The sequence below is a fragment of the Leuciscus leuciscus genome (assembly GCF_965113295.1).
Source record: "Leuciscus leuciscus genome assembly, chromosome: 14".
Lineage (NCBI taxonomy): Eukaryota > Metazoa > Chordata > Actinopteri > Cypriniformes > Leuciscidae > Leuciscus > Leuciscus leuciscus.
This window is the reverse complement of record NC_138738.1, coordinates 10326761-10344473: the sequence shown is the minus strand read 5'-3', so window position 1 is coordinate 10344473 and position 17713 is coordinate 10326761. Positions and strand designations below refer to the sequence as shown.

The 17713-nt window shown below is 36.7% G+C and overlaps 1 protein-coding gene across 1 annotated transcript in view; it reads right to left on the bottom strand.

Moving 5' to 3' along the window:
- The window catches only part of grm2a (glutamate receptor, metabotropic 2a), a 51675-nt gene extending 33962 nt beyond the window's left edge, over positions 1-17713 (bottom strand). Inside the window, exon 1 of the mRNA XM_082137353.1 lies at positions 16979-17713. The gene's annotated coding sequence lies outside the window, so the exon portion shown is untranslated. The remainder of the gene's footprint in view (positions 1-16978) is intronic.

The window sequence follows — 17713 nt, the reverse complement described above, 5'->3', positions numbered from 1 at the left end:
GAGAGAGAGAGAGAGAGAGAGAGAGAGAGAGAGAGCATTAGATTCTGCACTGTAATACACAACAACTGCTGTGATTTACCATTGCCCTTGGGGTTGTTTTTAACGAGAACAGTTTTCTTAGGGTGAAGAATAAGTGTAGGGGCATGTACATCCCACAATAAAAATCGAATTTGTCCTATGCACTTTTTCATCTGTCATGTTTTTCTTCCTAAAGAAATTGTCCACCCAAAAATGAGAAATATGTCATCATTTACTCACCCTCATGTCATTCCAAACTCATATGACTTTCTTTTTTTCTGCAAAACATTATAAAAATAATAATAATAGAATGGAAGTCAATGGGAACCAAAACTGTTTGGTTACCAACATTCTTATTTTATGTTCCAAAGAAAAAAAGACAGTCATATAGTTTTGGATGGACATGAGGGTGCGTAAATGATGACAGAATTCTCATTTTCAGTGGACTATCCCTTTAATTCAATTGAGCTATGGTAACACAATTCTTGAATATTTTGTCACAATCCAAGAAGTGGTTTACATAATCCATTTGTGTTGGAATCACATGAATAATTTCCATCTGCGTTAAGGCAGCATTGCTGAATCTGGACAGGGGATTTCTAATTTTCAGCGTGCATTGCATAGGACAGAATACGGAGAGTAAATGTTGAAAAAATTAAGTGTTACTTCATGTGTTTTTATGCAAGATGAAAAAAGCATAAACTTATTTGTATGTAATGTTCTGCTGTGTTGGCATTATGCAGCTTTTCTATCATGGTGGAGTTATTATTTAAGTGAAGGGTGAAGCTGGTGAAAATATTTAGCTTTTCGTAAAAATATATTTGCTGTTAAAATGCCAGTGCAGAGGCCAGTTTCCTTATGCTTGTGCTTTCCCACCAGCACCATATATCACATGTGGTTAAAACATTACACTTAACATGCTAGTGTGCACTATTTCTAGCTAGAGATTTAATTGAGCTAATAAGACATGTCTTGTTTTATTGCCATTTACTGAATTCAGTTACAAATAAAAGGCATTTGAGTAATGTTTACAATTAAGTAACTGCAAATCATGTCATGTTGATTTGTTTAAAAAAAAAAATAATCATTATCATCAAAAACATTTCCATAACATCAAGGTCAAGGCAGGGGAATTAGAAGATTATAACAATCATAAATACTGCTGTTTTATTGAATAGTTAAACTGAATTATTTCAAATTCTTTATATCATTAATAAGACTCCAGGACATTTATATCACATAATAGATCACACATACAAATCTGAACAGCTAATTTTAAACAATTCCATGAGCAGCAACAATAAAAAAATGACTAAAACTGAGGAGATATTAGTATATATAGGATATATAGTCGTGAGCCGCACAGATTTCCCCAAATAAGTGACTCCAGTGTTATTTATTGTGTACTTGAAATATCCTCATTTGGCTGCACTGATTTTCTTTGTAACTCTCAGAAATGAATTTCTCAGAATGTGTCTGTTATTCCATCAGGCGGCTGGATTTGTTAGCTTACAGCACTAGGTATGGCTTCCCTAAGGCCCCTTTCCCTTAGGATCCTGGCTAGTCCATTGAGCTTTGTTCACTTGTGTTTTGGTGTGGGTAAAAACTGTGTGTGTGTGTGTGTGTGTGTGTGTGTGTGTGTGTGTGTGTGTGTGTGTGTGTGTGTGTGTGTGTGTGTGTGTGTGTGTGTGTGTGTGTGTGTGTGTGTGTGTGTGTGTGTGGTCCTAGTAAAACTGTACATTATGGAGACAAAATGTCTTCACAAGGATGGCAATATCCGAAATCCTTGTCCTTGTGGGGACATTTTTGGGTCCCAATGGAGAAAACAGCTTATAAATGAAACCAAATTATGTTGTTGTTTTTTTTGTTTTGTTTTTTATGTAAAAATGCAGAAGGTTTTCTGTGAGGTTGTGTTTAAGGGGAAGGGTTAGGGGATGGAATATAGAGTCTGTAGAGAATAAAAATCGTTATGTCTATGGAAAGTCCCCATAAAACATAGAAAGTGTGTGTGTGTGTGTGTGTGTGTGTGTGTGTGTGTGTGTGTGTGTGTGTGTGTGTGTGTGTGTGTGTGTGTGTGTGTGTGTGTGTGTGTGTGTGTGTGTGTGTGTGTGTGTGTGTGTGTGTGTGTGTGTGTGTGTGTGTGTGTGTGTCAGGCTCTGTGCTCAGGGGACAGTGTGACCATTGTAGTGTAAAGCTAGCTCGTCTGAACTCATGTAGAGGATCACTATCAGACAGCTTGTAAGACAACAGCTGCTTCACACACTCACCCACTCACTCACACACACAAGTTGGGTTTTTATGTCTTATGGGGACATTCCACAGACATAAAGACTTTTATACTGTACAAACTTTTTTTTAAAAAGCTGCATTTTCACATTTTCCTCATTGGGACCAAAACATCTCCCCACAAAGACATAGTGTTTTTGGATATTGCCATCTTTCTGGGGACATTTTGTCCCCATGATGTAGGGTTTTACCAGGACCACACACATAAGTACATAAGCTTGCATATATTTGACCTTAAACAATGCAGTTACAGCATGCACATCAAAACAGAATGATTTTGTAAAATATTCCCTCTGTAGTAAGCAAATTGACCAAACAGGCCTATTTTTGTTTCTCTCCCTCTCCTTTTTTTTTTATTTCTCTCTCATACACAGGCATATCAATGGGGAGCATACATGCTAATTTCACACATGCTAAGAGGTGTTGAGTTTAGCTTTCAGATGCTGTGAATGATATAATTATGAGGTTTGCAGCCTCAACTCACAGAGTGTGTGAGAAGAGGGTATGTGCAGAGAGACTGCATGATAAGGTGCTTATTTACTTTTACATTACAATCACTGTACACCACTGGAATTTCAATGAGGGAAATAAAAAATAAACTACACTGATTTAACCCTCATGTTCGGTTAATATAAATACATACATACAACTGAAGTATGTGGTTGGAACTTCAATGGGAGAATTCACTAAGAATGAATTGCACCTGCTGATAGCATCATCTGCAGGTGTGTTCTGAATTGCTTCGGCACCTGATTCACCAAAGGAATTATGCAAAGGTAACCAACATCTTTGAGAAATTGTCCTGAATGTAGTTTGAACAGCACAATTCCCCAGTTTGAAGGTCAGTTGAGAGTGAGAAGTTGTGGAGGATGCTGAATCAGCAGTTTAAAATGTAAAAAGTGTGTACTATATATGTGCAACTGCGATATTTGCTCAGATATAACGCTCTTCTCAATCATTCGATCGTCAGATGAATACTGCTGTCATGATTAATAGAAAATATACTGAAAATAACTTTCTGAAAAGTCTTCGAGAAAAAAAAAAGAGGGTTAAAGCTTTGATCCTATCTGTCAAATACGTTTGGATTAGTTTAGAGGAACATATTAAAAGAATTTAGGAAAAGGAATTTAAGAGGTTCATTTTTTTTTATTACTTTTATTTTACTTTTAAATTATTATTATTATTATTATTTACACATTAATCATTAGAGACACCAGGACTCTTAAAATTAAGACAGTAAACTGAAGTTTGTGTTTTCTGATTTTCAGAAATGTGGTACAGAAAATTTTCATAAACAGCCCTTTTTTAATAAAATGTTATACTTTTTTTACAATATATATATATATATATATATATACTTTTTTTTTTAAACTGGTTTGTCTTAGTGAAACACCACGTTGGAGAAATAAAGTCTATAAATAACCTCAGGGGGGAAATACATTGTAAATTACACTATTTCTTTTCAACTGGACGTGTCATAAACATCAAATGAGAAATCAAGAATGAAGAGCCAAACAACAGTTCAGATATGACCAGCAGGAGCGGCAGTTCTTTGGAATTGTAGTGTGTGTGTATCCATATCTCAACAATATATGTGTTCATCTCAGTGAGACACACACCTACTAATTAGGGTCTTCTCCCTACCCTTTGTTTCCATGGAAACTTGCCAGACAAGAATGAAAGGAGGGGGAAGAGAGAGAGAGGGAGTGAGAGAAGTGAGGCTGAAAGGGCCAATCTAGTCTGCTAGGATGGGAGTGGAGTCCCTATGGGAATTCTTGTAAAGCTGGTGTAAATTGGCTATATCTTTTTACGACATACATTCCCTGAACCGCATCTTTTAAGGATTAATACTCGCATCCCTTCGGAAACATAAAGATAATTTGAGACTGCTGTTCTTCACAACAGAGTTTATTTATTGGATGATAAGCTTAAGTAATATCTGACACTATATAGGTAGAGAGAGGTATTGTGAAAGTGAGATGAGCTTCTATTGATGTCAAACTATAGGATTGGGGTGCGGTATAATGTTAAAGTGCTGAAATGCCCCATATTTGTGAACAGGAATCAGGTCTGGGGCAAATGGCAAAGCACAGTGGACGAAAACAAGGTTGGAGTCAGTATGCAAGCATGTGAGCACTTTTGTTGCTGGAAAGATGTTTGGGTTCACCCAAAAATGAAAATCCTGTCTTTATTTACTCACTTGCATGTCGCTCCAAACTTATCTCAACAACTTATCATTTTGACATTGTCTAAATAGATGCTGATAACATCAATAAAAATAATAGGTTTCCTCAATATTTTACTCATTTGTTTATCAAGATAGCAGTTACAAATGTTCAGTTAAAATATTGAAGAAACTGGCTTTTCTCGTGACCACCCCAGCTAACAGGGAATGTTCTCAGAACTTGCCTAACATTCTGGCAAGGTTCTCTCAAAGTTATGAAAAAAAAAAAACATTCTTCCAGTAACATTAATAGAATGTTTATTGAAAGTTATCTGGTCTTTTATAATGTTCTCACAACGTTAACAAAAAATTATTTTTTATATATTGTTCATGGAATGTGTTTTCTAAAACATTTTTGTTGATTATTCGTCAGAACGTTTCAGAGAACATTCAAAAGTAATGTTCCCATGATATTTGCAAAATGATAAAAATAGAATGTTCTGTTAACGTTTGCGTTACCAAAAATGGACGTTTTGAACGTTTCGAAAAATAATGTTTTCATAACTCAATGGGAACATTAGCAACTAACATTGTTAGCTGAGACAACATCTAAACGCTATAAGTCTTAGTGCAAATAAGTAATAGAATAAGTCAAGGCTTTTACGATTGCTTTCCACTAGGATGAGAGAACTATCTGACTTTGACACATTCTGTCAGACATTCAAGTCAGTTTCTGAACCCTTAAAATCAGGGTGTCAGAATTTACTGAACCTTAAAGGGGTGGTTGATTGTGATTTCACTTTTTTCATTTTAAATGGTGTGTAATGTTGCTGTTGGTGCATGAACAGTATCTGCAAAGTTGCTGCGCTGAAAGTTCAACGTAAGCAGAGATATCGTCTTTTAAAAATCAGGAAGTTTAATGCCTACAAAAACGACTCGAATGGGACTACAACGAGAAACTTCCCGGGTTTTATACGTAACTAACCCATGCAAAAAAGGGGGCATGGCCATATTTCTGCGGCTTTGTAGAAGAGGAAGAGTTATAGTGGAGAGCTGTAGCCATGCCGTCGAAAGTGTGTTATTTTCACCCAGCTGCCAGGTCTTCTGTGTTCGGGCTTCATACGGACGCTGTAGTTCGTCAACAATGGCTAAAATTTATGTTTGATTATGTTCCTGAAAATTTCAATCATAATAGCTCTCTGTGCTGCGCATTTTACGGAAGACAGCTTCCAGAATCTCCACGAATTCAATGCCGGATTCAACAAGAAACTGTTACTAAAACATGAAGCAGTTCCAACTTTAAAACCAGAGGCAGCAGTTGTTGGGCCACAACCTGTAAGTAAGACTTTATAATGTTTGCATGTATAATTTCAGACGTAATGTTTTAGTTTTATCAAGGACGTAAACAAATGCCGGCGCTGGCTTTAGTAGCCACTTACACGTACAAACGCGTACAAACAATTTGGACCTGAATTTGTAATTATGTACTAATTTTTTTTATGTATTTTCCATGTATATTTTATGACGTAATTTTTCGATTTGATCAAGAACGTAAACCAATGCCAACGCTGTTTGTTTATAGCCAGTAGTCGATGCTATTTTGTGTGTATAAGACAAACGTGTATAAAGTTCAAAAAAATTATATGTAATCGCAACAGCCAACTTCAGCTGCTGAAGTTAAAACAATAACTTTAAAAAACGGTATTACTCAGTCATTTATTCAGTTATATTAAATGTTTAATCAGGAGAAAACCGTATCTCAAAAGCTAACAAGCAGCAGTAGCATTTTCAAGTAACAGCGTATCGAAATTCTTATATAATAATAGTAGAATAGAATAGAATAATAATAATAAAAAATGTACCATTCAGAAACGTTTTGTAAGAGCCGTGTTTGCGGAGGTTGCTTGACTCTCTTCATTGCCGCTCTCTGGGTCTGATTCTGGCTCAAACTGATACGGCAGTATCACACCATTATTTACATTTGACCGGAGCACATGCAACTTTCGCCCGTAAAGGTAATGGGCGTGAAGTTTCCGGACAACATGCACTACGCAGTTTAGCCAATTACAACACACCGGCCCAACTAACCAATCTGAGCCCATTGCCTGTTTCTGAGGGAGTGGTTTCATAGAATCAGGAAGTCAACCGGTCGTTCAAATGACAGAGGAGAAAGCAGCTTACAATAAAGGTGAAATTTATGAAAAATAAGACTTAAAAAAAAAAAAAAAAACCGAAGACATGTTATATTGCACCCCATAAACACAATCATGCAAAGAAAAAAAGCAGTAAACCACCCCTTTAAAGGGATGAACTATCCCTTTAAGAAGGTAAATTAGATCGATTTTGATTTAATGTTGACTTTAAGCTGTTTAGTGTATCTCCACTTACTGAGATGTCTGCATATTTACACTAGAGATATGCCACTTCGTTGTAACCGCCGTGTAACTGTGCTGAAGTGGAATAGAACATTTACATTTATTCAAATTATGTAAATACTTGGCAATTAAAGACCCATAAATTTGCCTGAATATCCAGTCCAATTTTCCTCCCGTCCCGCTCTCTCTCTCTTCTCTCCACTCCTTCTCCACTATCGCTTGTATCTTCCGCTTCACCAGATGGCCTCTTCAATTTGATGCCACTGCTTTTGCCACTCTTCAAGACTTCTCCAGCCACGCAGTGTGAAGAAGCAGGGGAACTGAGAGATGCTGTCTGAGCGCGGAGGAAATAAGAGAGAGGAAGGAATGAGCAACTTTAAGGAGGAGGAGGAGGAGTTGTGCAAACCCTCACAAAGTGTTAATCCATTTCAGTATTTTCAATCTCATGCTGGCAAAAAGAGCAGCATGAATATGGTAATAGCACATCTAGGAGAGAGGTCATGTTTATGTAACCGCAGGGCAGACGGAGGAAAAGGTAAGAGAGGGATTCCATACAAGGGCTCTTCTGCATGGAATAGAATGAATTTTCAGATGACTAAAAAGGAAATTTCCAGGGTTTAAATCGATCCAAGAATCATGTTCTGATGCGACCAACCTGTTGCTTTATTTAAAGTAGCCCACATCACTCAACAGTTAAACCGCAATCACAGCAGTCGAATTCTGAACACTCAATTTTAAATTCCATTTTCCACAGTTAGCCATGCGATAAATGCACATTACACACTTGCAAGCAAATGACAGCTTCTCGGTCCCCGCTACATTTGGGCCGTGGCTGTGCCAAGTCCACCCTGGCAGTGATGAAGCTGAAAACAATAAACTGACAGAATTACAACTTCAATTTCTGCTAATCACTGGATTGCAGTACCTTTTTCGACAAGCTGACAAATGTCTTTTTAATTTGGAGCTCCAAACCACAAATCCAATTCGAACAACTCTGAGTGTGAGTAACGCCACAACCCAGCAGGCACGTTATTTGATAATCATCCAAAGAGTCGGTGGCTGCAGTCCAAATGAGGTTTTGAACACCTTACTCAGGGCCCTTTGAGCGGCCACATCATCAACCATTTGAAGGGTTATTGCAATCAAGTGTGTACAACAGCTTACTCCAAGGGGACAAAACGACTGTTAGAGAACACTTTCTGGAAATGAGACCAGGAAACAATCCAATGATTATCTTCACAGATTACTCGATTGCGAAATATGTCTACTTCAAAAGCCCTAAATGAAATCATTCATTTTTATTAAAGTCAGCATGAAACGGAAATTTGCGATAGTCTTTTCTTCTCAATTGTGAGTGACGGAAATCCAAGTGAAACTAGAACATGAAAATAAATGTAGGCCGGGACAATCATTGTTGTTCCAAAACTGTATGAGTTTCTTTGTTCTGCTGAACACAAAAGAAGATATTTTAAAGAATGTTAGTAATCAAACAGTTGACGGCACTCATTTAACTCCATAGTAGGAAAAATAAACACTAGGGAACTCAATGGCTACCATCAACTGTCTAGTTATCAGCATTTTTTTAACAGAAGAAATAAACTCATACAGGTTTGAAACAACTTGAGGGTGAGTAAGTGATTTTTCGGTAAACAGTAAACTAACCCTTTAAGTTCACAAAATGGCCTGAATCGGTCAAGCTGGAATCAATTGTTGGTAACAACTCATTTACCCAGTCCCTTAGTCGGATATTACTTTCAGAGTCCATGGCAACCAAAAGCCTATGAGTGAGGGATAGTTTTAATGGTAAACACTCATTGCGAGTATTTGTTGATAATTTGAGACAAAAAAAGAAGGCTACTTCAGTATTAGTAATAATAAAAGCCAAGCAAGTGCAAGTAGTAACAATTAAAAACACTAAACATATATTACTCTATTACTCTAGTAAATGTTTGTTTGTTTTTTAAGCTGAGTATAAGATGTTTGAAGGGACTGTTCACCCAAAAATTAAAATGGTGCAATTTGCTAGAAAAACTTTTACTCATCCTCATATGTTTCCAAACCTGCGACTTACTTTCTGCTGCTCAACAAAAAAGAAAAAGCACCTTTCTAAATGTCAGTGGAGTCCAACTGTTCAAAATATCTTCTTTTGTGTTCTGCAGAAAAAAAGAAGACTAAGGAACGACACGGGGGTGAGTAAATAATGACAGAACTTTCACTTTTGGGTGAACTATGCTTATAAACTTAACTTTACTGTTAGATTTGGCTGTTTGAATGAGAAGATGTTTTAAAGAAAAACATAGTTTAAAATACTTCCAAATAGGCCCTATATCAGCTTAACTTAATGCCACCGTGAAAAAGGACTTTACAGGGATGCATTGCAACTTGATCTGATTTATGGTATCAGACAATATAACAATAAAACAAAATACTCATTACAGTTCTCCTTTAAAGGTCCCATTGCATGGATTATTTTAATGTTTCCTGGGGTGCCTTTATAATGTTAGTATGTTTTTTTAGAAAGTTGTTATAATTAAGAAATAAAAGGCATATTTCCTAGCCTGATTTTAGCCTCTGATTTGAACGCTCTGTTTGAAGGGGCGTGTCTGCTGTGAGACTTCAGTGTAAACGCCCACTGCTGTGATTGGCTGACATGCTTGCATATGAAATATCTCGCATTACATGTGGAACTCTCTCGAAAACTTTTACTATTACAGCTATTATACGTTTTTACTATTACAGCTATCGGGATTAACAAACCGTGAGAAGTTTTTTTAAGTAATTAGATCTATTCCCATCACATAAAAGGTTGCAGTGAGAGCATTGAGCAGATGACAGCCTGTTGATCGCGTGAATAAAGATCTTATCATTGCAACGCAGTTTCTGTACTCTCACTAATGATTTCACCAATGCAAACATGAGGTAAGTACAGTAAGAGCTTCGTTGTGCAGCGTAACAGCGTCATTGATTTCATAACGAGTTTTGGCAAGTGTCCAGATAAACTCGCGCTGTGTGATTGACAGCTTGGGCGATTGGAAAGGCATTGTTCTTTGATCGCTTTCTGTATATATATTAACCCTTTCACGCATAGTGGTCACTACAGTGGACAGCTATTAAAAAAACATTTTCTTGAATTTGCACGGGTTTTTATGGCAAAGTTGCACATCAATCTCTTCATTGGACCCTGGTGCATCATCCTATAAATTGCAATCAAGTGGCAAGCCTTTGTGTTTCGATTTTTTCCCCCTCCAAACCAAGATGACCAAGGGTCAGTCAGACATGCCAAGTTGCTCCAGAATATCCACCCATTCCTTCTATCCTAGGAGACTCTTGTAGGTAAAAAAAATATTGCAGCATAAAGCAATATCTAATGAGTCATATCACAGTAAAATTTTCCAAGTTTTGATTTTAGATTGAGAGAAAACTCTGATTAATCACATGTCCACTGTAGTGGACGTCATGCATGCAATGGCTATATTTCAGATACAATTCATAATTATAATGTGAATATTGTTTTTGAAATTTAAAACTTAAAAACTTAATATGCATTGACTTTTTCTACTGTAAATAAATGTATTTGTATTATTAGAATGTAATTTTCATTGACATCGAAAAAAGTCATGTGATTACATAATGTATGACACTTGTAATGCATTACTTTACTTGTTAGATCAAAAAGTAATCTGATTTTATAATGCATGTTATTGTAATGCATTTTTTACTCATAACATCAAAAAGTAATCTGATTACATAATGCATGTTACTTGTAATGCGTTTCCTTTCTCATAACATCAAAAAGTAATCTGATTATGTAATGTGCGTTATTGTAATGTGTTTTTTTACTCATAACATCAAAAAGTAATCTGATTACGTAATGCATGTTACTTGTAATGCGTTTCTTTACTCGTTACATCAAAAAGTAATCTGATTAGGTAATGCATATTACTTGTAGTTAATTACTTGTTAGATCAAAAAGTAATCTGATTAGGTAATGCATGTTACTTGTAACACATTACTTTACTTGTAACATCAAAAAAGTAATCTGAATGCGTTATGTTACTTGTAATGCGTTACCCCCAACACTGATCATTTCAGATGAGATTGAAAAAACGTATCGCTAGGTTTTCTCAGAGGAGGGCTATGATAGAAATGTGCATGTCCATCTTGAACATAATCAGAATTATCAGCTAATAAGGGTAAATCTCCATACTCTGGTGCACTGGAGGGAGCATCTGAGTGGTTTCCACAGTTGTACTTTGACAGGCTGTAGAAAATTCTGATGGAATCACGTCCTCATGTTCTGATATCAAAGATACGCAAAGTGCAACTTGTATGAAGTTGTATGAAGCCATTGCAATATTTTGCATTTATATTTTTTGTATATATTTTATAGTTTTCACATTATTTGATATAATTGCATTGATTAGTTTGTTAAATTCACATACTTTATCTGTTTGATTATTGTCTTATATTTAATACAGTATATCTTCAGTTTAAACCAACCGCATGCTGTCCACTCAAGTGGACATCTGAAGATCTCTTTGAAAAATTTGTAAAAAAATAAAATAAAAATCAATTCTTGTTTTTCATGCCCTAAGAGCAATAAAAACACATAGGAAAAAAATCCTGACTGAGGGTATCATAATTCATGCATGAAAGGGTTAATCACAGTTTAAGTACGATTATTTTCATCCTACTAAGAGAAACGACGTGAAGTTGATCGTTTAGTCACTGGCTTGATTTACTGATGCATAAACAGTATTGAACGACTTTGAGAGAAAGATTATCTGTCTGAACTTGAACAATTACACATCAGAAATTCACATAACCCACTGGTTCTTCAGAGGCTCGGATGAAGGAACTAAAAAAATACTTTTGTGTTCATTTGTACATCCAAACACTTCGCTCGTTTGCAAGCCATGATGTCTCTCGAGGAAAAACCAATATCGCGCTCGCGCAGCTCATTTTCTCCTGGGCGGGCCAAATTCTTTTTGCGGGCAAAGAAGAGAAAGGGGAGGTAACCTTTCCCCTTATAACGACATAAGGGGAAGATTTCTAGATTCGCCCGTCTGAGCTTTCATTTTCTCAAAAATACCCAGGGCTTGGTTTACTCCCATCAAAACGTCTAGCCACTGGGGGACCACAGGCAGGCTAGGGAAACTCATATTAGGGTTAAAAAACCTCATAAAGTGAAATTTTCATGCAATGGGACATTTAAAGCTTAAGAAGGTGCATTTTAGATTATAAGAGAATGATCCTGACTTTTTCACATGGGGTACTTATTATCAGATCACAGTAAGAGACAAATAAAATTTAAATAATACCCATGCAGTACAGCATTAAGGAGACAGGAAACAGCAATTAAAATGCTGCCAATCAAATTCCCCACACACACACCGAACTACAGTGAATTCAACTGCAGAAAAGATGAAGAGATTTCTCGGTTGCAAAAAGGGATTTTCACTCAAATGTTCAGCTTGTATATGCAATATATGCTTCATTCTTCATCACTTTCTCTAATTATTGTCTGTAGTGTCTTTTACAAATGCAAGGAGGACTTAAGGAAATCTTCTCCTCTGCATTCTATATGGTCTCTCCTTTCCCTCTCTAAACGTGTACATTATTCATGTCCCAGTCACTGGAGACCTGTGAGATGCTGCATACAGGGTTTCCCTTTTGCCTTTAAATACTATAATGCAACCCTAATACATCACATTATGTATTTATCTGACACATACTCCCGGGAGTGTGAGTGAACTCGCATATGGTTCTTTCTCCCTCTTGGAAAAAGTACACAGCATAGACCCACTGTGATTAAAAACCAATCCATGTCTACATTTAGTTCTAAGCATTTGCATTTGTTTTAGTTTTCCTCCCTTTCTATTAGAAGCACACACAAATATACACACACGTTCCCTATTGCACGGATGCACAAAAGACACACAGATCCTCCTGTCTCTGTGCACGAGTCTCTCCTGGGATCTGCATGGTCACAGAGATTCTCTGGAAGTCTTTTACCAGATGCTTGACAAGAAACACACACCATCTGCTATCAAATGTGTCTGATGCATTCCAGAGGATCTTAGCATTACTTCAGACAGCCATAGTGAAAATTAAGACATTATTCACATTATAACTTATACCGCAAAGTGTTCAGTTGATGTTCACAAAGTGGTGACAAAAAGCTGCGACAGTATAATGCTCTATGGTGTAAATGCCATTGCACAGAGCAAATATCATTGATTCAACATTGAATCAGTGTTGAATCAATGATCTTTGCTATTTGTGGTAAGTTAAACACCATAAGAATGCACAATTTATCATACTGTGAAGAAGAAGTGGGTTATATTCATCATTCAGTTCTCACTTTGTCCATAAAGTTTAGCATAATAAAACCAAACTTTATTATGCTATTAAGAGATAAGAGTGAATTAATTTACCCCATTTCATTCAACAATCATTTAATCTGTTAATCATGTGGTAGATTAATAAAATAATGAGTGATTATCCAAGACATGATAAGATAGATATCTATTTAATGAAAACACTCGCTAAATTGATATGCCCATTGTCTTCTTGAGGAATCAGGACCAAGAGTGTCAATGCAAAATGTATTATCTATAGCTTTACTTAAAAGCAGGGTAGGGGATTTGTTATGCTGGATGAAAGTCTCTTCACATCCTGATAGCAATCACTAAGTTAAGTGGTCTAAATGTATTTATATGTATATATACCGTCTGTGGAACACGTAGGACCATAAAATGTTCGTCCAATCATTGCATTCGGTCTGAATGCAATCATTCGATGTCCTATCTGCCTGTCAACATATGTATTTCCATACCTCTGCGCACCTGCTCACACAGACATCACTCGTCATCAGTGTGTTTCATGCTGTGCAGAGTTAGACAGACGCCAGTCACCGAGCACCGCAAGCGAAACCCGTGGCGTTATACTCGAAGTGGTTTGTCACTCGAATTTATGTGTTTCAATGGCAACACTATCAATGCTGTAATGAATCTGCAGCAGTCAGGTTTAAGTTGTTTATGTTCATAATTATTGTAATGTTATGTGCTTTAAGATATTACCGCCGTCTCTCGTCGTGACGCTTTGCTTCCTGCTGTACGCGTTCATGTGTTTCGGAGGAGGCATGGTTTTGGAGACGCTCTGAATGGAGGGTGGGATCTTATGCTAGCTTTCAAATGTTGTTTATATATTTAAGGCAACTGAGGCATTAGTATACCATTATAGAATGTTTATTAATAAACATTTGAGTGATTCTAAGAACATAAAGTTGAGTTACTGAGTTCAAAAGAAAAAAAAGCTAATTGGCTCTAAACATCCATATACAAAATCTTTTTGCTCTTTGCATCACACTTTCTCTAATTACTATCTGTAGTGTCTTTTACAAACACAGGACATAAGGAAAGCGTATGCTCTGCATTCTAAATGGTCTCTCCCCATCCTCATGTTGTTTCAAATCACTAAAAAACATTACTCATCTTGATTTATGTTCCACAGACGAAAGAAAAGAGGTTCGGAACGACATAAGGAAGAGGGAGACCATACCAACTCCACGCAGAAAGGTCTCTCAACTCAGCTAGATCTCGAACCAGGAAGTTGGGGATATTTTGGGGATATTTAATTTAATTTTATCAATCAATAAATTCCTCTTGAAACAAACTTTGTTGTATTATTTAAATTTAATACTGTGAAGCTGCTTTGATACAATCTGTATTGTGAAAAGCGCTATACAAATAAACTTGACTTGACTTTCTTGGTGTGAGGTGACTGTACTCACACTTAGCCACTGTGACACCCTACTTTACACCTCCATTACTTTTACTATCTTTGTTGATGTAACCTATCAATCACTCCCACAGCAGATTAATCTCACAAGCGGTTAATCTATTTCCAGCCAAAGACACTTGTCAGCATCTGTGACTTATCCCACCACCGTAAATTCTTCTTGTCGTCCAGTCGAAAAAGCCATTATAGATGAACTCTGTGTTAGCAATTCTCACTTTTATTGTGGATCAATTTTCAGTGTGGTTGTGTTACTTGCAGATAAGGAGGCACTTACATGCATTTGTGGTGATAACGCAGCTTTGCCGTGCTCACAGAGGCATCTCCACTTTGCTGGATCACTGAGACCTGAAGAATTGACTTTTATTTATCTCTTTCTCACTCTCTTTTACACTTTGCTGGATCACTGAGACCTGAAGAATTTACCTTTATTTATCTCTTTCTGACTCTCTTTTACACTATTTCTCTTTTATATATATACACATATATACGTGCAGACACGTTAAATACTGTAGTACTGATTAGGCTATAATAACAATTAACATATGCACATAATCGACTGATTCCTAACGGTTATTGATTCACTAAATAGAACCGACTCAAAAGAGTCATTCGATCGAGAATCGGACTATCTCTACAGTACGTATTTCAGTTCACATCGACAAAACAATGCACGTTCGAGAACCGTTAACGAATCGAACGTCATGAAAATCATTCGATTTTGGTGTTAAAAAGGAACCCTTTTCATTCCAACCTTTCTGAGCAGAGACTTGCGTGCTGGCGAGATTCTTGACTCTCGCGCAAGTCTTCACAGCACAGGATAGGCTATAAGAGCATGCCCGGCACGAGCTTGAATTATTTAAACTAACCAGCCTAACGGTTGTTCGCCTCTGTTTCTGTTATTTTTAAACCACAGCTTGTTTTGGGATGCCCTTCCTGCTCGCCAAAAGCCAAACACATATGGTCGTCGTTACATGTATTCATTTCCATCTTGATTGTATTTAGTGCCTTATTTCTTAACACAAAAATGGGCGAAAACATGAATCGATGATCATGTCATTTTAGGAGACAGCAGACGTGGGCAAACCTGCACATTGTAATAGAAGGCTAGCCTATACAACCATGCATTATTTTGAAAGTTTCAGAGAGGCAACAATCAAATCCAAGGGCATGAACAAACACCATTATTACTGTGGTTCGAGAGCAAGGTTAAACTTGAATGGTTAAAAAACACCAGGGACATAGCCACTTTTCTAGCAGTTAGGCACTCACTCCTCACTTGGGTTAAAAACAACAATCACAACACTGTAAAAACTCTAAAGAAACAAAAAATGTTTTACAGTAAAAACCTTTTAATTGGTACCCATACAACAGCAAAACGATATAATATTAATCCGAATAGATATTTTACTTTAAAATGTTATGAAAACTGTTTTTAGAAGAAGTATGAATTAGCCTATATTTACGGACAAAATGTAAGGTAAAACGTATAGCCCATAGCATAGCCTTCTTATAGGCTATTTCTAAAATGATATATCATTTAAATAATAAGAAAATGTTTAAATTTTCAGTGTAAGTAGGCCTACACACTTGTATAGGCTACTTTATTGTGTTGGTCAATTTCTTAATTCTAAATCAAATGTAATTTAGGCTATTTTTATTTATATAAAGCAACATGTTAGACATGTCTAAATATGTAATAGGCCTACTTAATAATAAGTATCTCTACGTTTCAGGGTGGTGTGAATAATCGACAAGCATTGAAATTTAGTCTTTAATAAAATTTGTCACGCAAACAGCGTCAACAAACTTGTGATATGTTAATCTGAATCTATCCACTGTTTTTTTGTTTTTTTTTTTCACTTCGCGAAACTGTTGAACATACCGCAACAAACCACATTTTATACAAATAAAGTTAGAATGGTTACATGCTTTCCATACATCCACAGTCAGAGAAATGCGTTTAGAGACACACCCCGGAGCGGGAGTGTTTTGCTATTCAAAGCAATATGTGATGAGATGTTACCTGTGCGATTGTTTATCTGATCTGACGCTTGCTTTTATTGCCTTCTTGAAAACGTCTGAAACCGAAATCCTTGTGCAAATGCAAAGCCAATGCAACACATTTTAATTTAAAAGGACATTTATTTTTAATATTAGCCTATTATTGGTATTTCTTGATTGTGTCAGGTGTCAAAATGTAATGCATGTTTTTAACCAACTGTTAGCAACGCTAAGTTTATTCCTGTTTGCATTGGTCGTACTATCCGATTTCCTGAAATCACATAAAATACATTGATTTCAACAGATTAGATTCAGATGATAACAGTCTTACCTGACCTGTCCAGTTCAACTCTGATCGACAGATTCCAAGCGGATCTACTTGAAGACATCCGGTTATAAGTCCTTGTATTTTCTTCGTATCCTTGTTGACAGTTTCGTATTGCTCTAATGTTGCATTTAAAATATATGGCTGAATTCCAGCAGTGGAATCCAGATTTTATTCAGCGGGTGAAGTTTGCATTGAGCGCGCGCCTCGGAGACGCTGTGCGCGCGTGGAACTGTCCGTGGTACTGAAAAGGCGTCGCGCGCGTCATTGGATTCCTTGAGAATTTTTGCCCCCCTCGACTGAATTACCCCAAAACGCAAAAGAATACTCGTTTTACTATGCACAAACTCTTTTTAATACTAAATATTACTGAGGCTTAAAGAAATACATTTGAAGAGTCACAGCTTAACCTTTTCATGCGCAAGTTGACTCAGAGAGCGTGTGCTCTGATATAAGAATATATTTCCACTGATTTGATGTCTAACCCTGAAACTATGAATTGAAAATATCGACTGGATTTCTTCAACTGAAAAATATCATGAAGTGGGCATGTAGGCTATGCTACTGTAGATTGCCAGTTTCATTGGCAGAGAAACATCCACAACAGCATTTCTAACCGGTAACAGAAACGATCACTGACCGCATATGATAACAACTATGAAGACAACTATGCTGACAACAACTTCACTCAATCTGCTCTAACTGCTCCGTCCGCGAGACACGGAATATGTAAATGCCCCA